The sequence below is a fragment of the Oryx dammah genome, unplaced genomic scaffold, assembly GCF_014754425.2.
Source record: "Oryx dammah isolate SB20612 unplaced genomic scaffold, SCBI_Odam_1.1 HiC_scaffold_3, whole genome shotgun sequence".
Lineage (NCBI taxonomy): Eukaryota > Metazoa > Chordata > Mammalia > Artiodactyla > Bovidae > Oryx > Oryx dammah.
Window position 1 is genome coordinate 46,545,632 of NW_024070187.1, and position 6,000 is coordinate 46,551,631.

Genomic DNA, 6,000 nt, shown 5'->3' on the forward strand with positions numbered 1-6,000 from the left:
TAAAATTGCGTGTAGTAACTGTGTCTTCTTAGGCTCCTCTTGGCTATGATATTTTCTCAGAATTTATTCTGAAGACAGATTTGACAGTTTTGAGGATTACTGCTCAGAAATCCTCTTTTTCCCCCCCATAATTAGACTCAGGCTAATTTTTGGGAGAAAGCCACACAGGTAGAGTTCCATTCTCACCACTGCATATCAAAAGTATATACCATCAACAAGGCATCACTGTTGATGTTATCTCACTAAGATAGTTTTGTCAAGTTTCTTTACTGTAAAGTGACTCCTTTTTGTCCCTTTCCACAGTAGACTGTGGAAGTAAGCCAGTATGCACAGCCCACACTTGAAAACCTGGACAGTTTATGTCTGTGAAGCCCAGCAAAGTGTGTATTTGGGGACCTAAGTGTGTGTGTGTGTGTTTGTGGTGTGGCAAGAGAGCTAAGACTATGGCTCCCAAGAGTTTCTCATTGTCACCATAGGTCACGTTAAGCCTCAAGCAATTTGGCAAAATTGCTGTTTCAGTATTCCAAATAGTTTAAGGCTCTAACAGCTTCTGCTCTGTGTAAGCAGATATCAGCTCTGACTCTGGAGTCCTCTAACTTTCTGGATTTCAGGTTGCAGTTTTCCCTACAATCTCACTTTTTTGATAGGTCTGAGAAACTTCATTGAATTTCAGTTTGTCCAGCTTTCTCTTTCTGTAAGGATGGTCTATGGATTCGCTAGAGCAGCCATGACAAAACATCACAGACTTGGTGCCTTAAACAAGCAAAATTTATTTTGTCACAGTTCTGGAGTCTAGAAGTCAAGGTGTCAGCTGGGTGGATTTCTTCCGAGGCCTTCCTCCTCAGGTTATAGATGACCATCTCTGTCTTCTCCCTGTGTTTTCACATGGTCTCCCCTTGGTGTTTATCTGTAATTTCTTCTTCTTATAAGGACACCAGCCAGTCACACTGGAATAGGTCCTAGTGATCTCATTTTATCCTAGTTACCATGTCTCCAACTACAGTTGCATTCTGAGGTACTGAGAGTTAGAATTTCGACATATGAATCTTGAATGTATGCAATTTGGCTCATAACAGATGGCAATAAACCTTTTCAGCTCTTTATGTATCAGAGTTGAAACAGGGACCTACCAGTCAGCAAACTTTTAATGTCAATGTTTAATATGCAGTGCTTTGGTGTACTAAATATTATTAGTGAAAGGTCGATAGTGAATTATCACTAAAGGGTCTGTACTAGTCAGGGTTTTCCAGAGAAGTAGCACCAATAGGAGATCTCTAGCTCTGTCTATCACATATCTATCTGAAAAGATTTATTATGAGGTACTGGCTTACTTGACTATGGAGACTGAAAAGCCCCACCATCTGCCCACTGCTAATAGATTAAGAAAAAGCCTATGATGTAATTTGAAGGCTCAAGCGCCAGAGAGCCAGTAGTGCCAATTCCAATCAGAATTTGAAGGGCCAAGAACCAGTACCCAGGCCAGGAGAAAACTGGTGTCCCAGAATTAGAGACAGATAATTGGTACTTATTATAAACAAAACCAAAGAAGATGATCTCTTAAAAAGGGAATATGACTGTATACTGTCAGGAGCTCAGGTGATCAGAGAGAGAACTGTACTTCCAGGTGTCAGAGTCGCCAATTAAAGCAGCAAGCCATAAATGAAAGGATTCAGTCATTCATACTTACTACAGTGGTATAAGCCAGAGTTATCAATATAAAGAACTGGAAAAAAACTCCGATTTCATTGTCCCCTATTGAATGGCACACCCATCAGGGGTCAGGTAGATTAGCACAGATGTGGTAGGTCATCTTACTTTTGAGGAAGCCCTGAACAAAAGACTCCAGCAGTTCTGTGGGCTATATAGTGGGTTGGCAGGGGAAGAGGTAAGAATGGAAAAGTATTGGATGCTGAGTTAGGGTCGGGGAAAGTTTAAGGTTTCTGCATCCTTCCCAGTAATGAGGCCTCAGGAGCTGCCAGGAAGATGTTTGCCTATTGCTTCAGATATATAGACCTGGGAATGAAGGTGCCTTGGCTAGAAATGGAAATACGTGAAAGAGTGAAGGCTGGGGGCCTGTTTCCTTGACTGCAGCTCCCTTTAGAGACTGCTGTGCATCCAACCTGGTGTGGGGAGGGCAACTTTCCCCCAAGTGGCCTGACAGATAATTATTGCTTATGATTAGGCCTGAGAATAATTATATAGATTAAAAATAGGCTTTTAACCAAGGTTCAGATTTCTCGTATACTGAATTATTGCTAAAGAAATTGTAACTTCAGAATACAAGCAATTATAATCTTCAATATTATGATGGTTAAAAATAAGAAAGCACAGATTTTAAAAGAGTTTATACATTGTTTGAAAATCTTGCTTATACTACATAGGATGCCCTAATCATGGGATGTAGTATGCATTCAATTTTGTCAGATTTACTAAGAATTTCAGAATAGTTATCTTTAAATCAATGAAATACAAGCTGATTTTCATTTAAAATTATGAAAGGAAATTTTGGATAATTGTAGAATCATTGAGGAATAAGTGAGCTCAAACAGAGATCTTTTTATTGTAGTACAATGAGTAAACAAGTAAATGATTTATGTTTCAAAAGGCAGTAGTTCTTAAACTTTACCTACAAAAAACTTACAAACATGCTTATTATGGTAACAGTTTCAGACTTTCTGATTCAGTATGTTATAGGTAAAGCTAAGACAAGCTTTTAAACAACTGGTTGAGGCCTTGAGATTAGACTTTGAGAGACATTTCTATATGATTAGTTTGAAAGGAAAATTTTTATTGTGAAATGGGGTGTAGTTTGATATGGTAAAAAAAAGTCAAGGAGTTTTTAGCAGTGTTTGATCTGAGGTCTGCCAATGAATCTTGCTAAAAATTATGTAGGTAGTCTTCCTATCTCTTAGTTTCCTCATTGTTAGAATATGTGCATTTAATTTCACAGCTTCAGTGTATCAATATAAATCAAGCTCCAGAATTCCAAGGGAATCACTAAATTATATGTTATAGAAAAATCCTTTTTCAACTTTGGAGTCATGCAACCTCTCACAAATAGGTGAATTCTTTTGAATATTGAATTTAAACTATGTGTTTGTTGTTATTGTTGTTTTTTCTGATTTGAGGAATATTCACAAGCTTATGTGTACAAGGAGTACATTTCAGGAAATGGAAGTGCTCACCACTCTGTCGACTCCCTCTGTTTATGTCAGGGTGGACTTTGTGCTTCATTTTTGTAGCTAAAAATGATGACAGATTTTCCATGAAAGAGCTTGACAGTGAGTGATTTATTCATTGATTGTAACATTTGGAGTGAGGATTATCTTAGGTTTCAATTTTATTTTTGGTTCTTACTAACAAGTAAATTACAGCTGTGAACTGGTTAAAATTCACATGTAGTGAATTTTATGTGAGTTACACTCACATGTAGTGAATCTGGAATTCCCATAAGAAAAAATATGAACATCTTTTACAGTAACATTTTATTTTTGATTTTTATCCAAGTGGCTCTCTTCCTTTTAGAAACGTCATATAGTTAGGTGTAAAGGGTTCAGTTGTTACAGTGCCCTTTGAAGGTACCAATCTTGATGGCTATAGACGAAATTGTATCGTTTTCAATAAGACTGCAGCACTGAAAGAGACCTGACAGCTTTATAAGAAATTGACCATGGTACACTAAGGATCAGATTAATTTCTCAAGGTTCATTATTTACTTCTGCTTGTGGAAAACCCTGCCTCAGAGAGCTCAGTTATCCCCTACAATTTTCTTCATGCACAGAGACCACACTGTAATAACAAGTGTACATGTAACAAAACTGTGATTATTATAGTACACCACTGTAACTCAGTGTCTCACAGAATCTCAATAAACAAAAGAAGTGTTTGTCAGTTCAAATTTCTGCACAAGTAACCTGTGGTTCCCAATAATGCCTTCCCTAATCCCCGAGACTGTGAATGTGATAACTGCTTTGTGATTATGTCACTTTAAATGGCAAAAGGGATTTTGCAGATATAATTAAGGTAATTAGTCAGTTGACTGTGAGTTGAATCAAAAGGGAGAGTAGCAGCTACAGGTAATCACGTGGGCCCTTTAGAAGAGTTTTCTTTGACCAATGGCCAAAGGGAAACAGAAGGAGATTCAAAGTAGAAGAACCTGAAGTAGCATTGCTGGCTTGAAGGCAACAGTCATATGTGTGAGAATGTCATCTGTAGAAGCTGAAAATAGCTCCCAGCTGACAACTTCCAAGGGAAGGATATATTTAACCTACATCTTTAAGCACTAGATTTTGATAACACCTGAGATGAGCTTGGAAAGAGATTCTTCCCAAGATCCTTCAGATAAGAGCCCTGCCCAGCAGATACCTTGATTTGGCCTATGTGAGACCCACAAGCAAAGAATCCCATTGGGCCTGTAGGCCTTCTGACCTATAGATCTGTGAGCTAATGTCTGAGTGTGTTTCAACCTCCTAATGTGTAGCACTTTGTTACTCAGCAATAGAAAACCAATACAGATACTTGAACACTCGGGCTTGTTGGAGGAGGTCATCTAGAGGGTGTGGCCATTGGTTGACCCCCCAAGCTAGATCTGAGCAGTCAGAGAGTTCTCACCCCCTCCCCTGTCTTTGAAATGGATCTTTCTTCCACCATTCTGGTAGTCAGAACTTTTTCAGGTATGTAGTCATGTGAGAGTGATGTGTTGTTGAAACTGTCTGGACTATGTAAATACATGACTGAATCTCATTAAGGCCTGTATATAAACTTTTAAGATTCTGGCAGGTGCAAAGACCTAGTTATATTGTAGCTAAGACAAGCCTTGAATATGAGTTCCCTTGCTTATTTATCCTATCACTTAACCAATCTTGAGTGATCTGCTTCTTCCTTCTGTCTCTCCTTTTCCTCTCTGTGTGGAGGCCAGTTTTGAATTTCACCTGGAAAGCTCCACAAGTTGCAAACTAGTGAGGTTTTCTGTGTGTTTTTGCTCTTCTGCTTCATGCAGAATTGGTGCTGTGATCATCAGAAGGTGCCCATTCTGTGGGTTTAATGATTTCCACTTCTTGATGCCCATACATGTTGGCCAGAGCCTTTTTTATGCAGTCAAAGTTTTGACAGCATTCTTACGTACTTGATGTTCTAGCAAGAAAACCTACAGATTCCTTCTTCTTGTGGTAGGCATGTATGCCTCGGCCCACAAGTTCCTCAGGCCAAATAAACAACTATCCTCTCATCTACTCCTTTTTTTTTTCTTTTTCTTTTTAAAAGTGAACTTCAGAAAGCAGTTGGAGTAGGAAATGTCAGCCCACTCCAGAATCCTTGCTTAGAAACTTCTATGGACAGAGAATCCAGATGGGCTACAGTTCATGGGTCACAAAGAGTTGGACATGACTGAGAGCATGTGTATGCACACACATACACGTACACACACACACACAGAGCAGTAGTGGGCTTTCTTCTTCATTTCTTCTAAATAAAGTTTGTTAGCTTATGCTTTGCACTCGAGGTAAGGTCAGAGAGTACAACAACAACAATAGATGGGGGCCCAGAATAGGAATAGTGTAGGAAGTATTTGAAAGTTGTGGAAATTTTAGATAATTATGAAAATGGGGAAACAGTCCACACAAATGCTTTGACTTATGATGCAAATTGTAGGCTCAGGGCGATTTCCCTAAACAACTCTCAGTTTCAGTAATTTGCTAAAAAATATGCAGAACTCACTGAAAGCTGTTATATTTATCAATATACTGTGCAAAGGATACAGAAGAAAATTAGTAAAGAGAAGATGTGCAAAGAGCAGACACCTAACGTGGAGCTTCTATTGTTCTCCCTCCAGACTCATGAATGCATTACTCACAAGACATCAATATATGATGATATGCTTGGAGTGTTGCCAACCAGGTAAGCTCAACTTAGCCTTGACTCTAGAGTTTTTACTGGTTGTCTACCAAGTGTGTAATATTAATTGACTTATTGTACACTGGGTTCATGTCAGTCTCCAGGTCA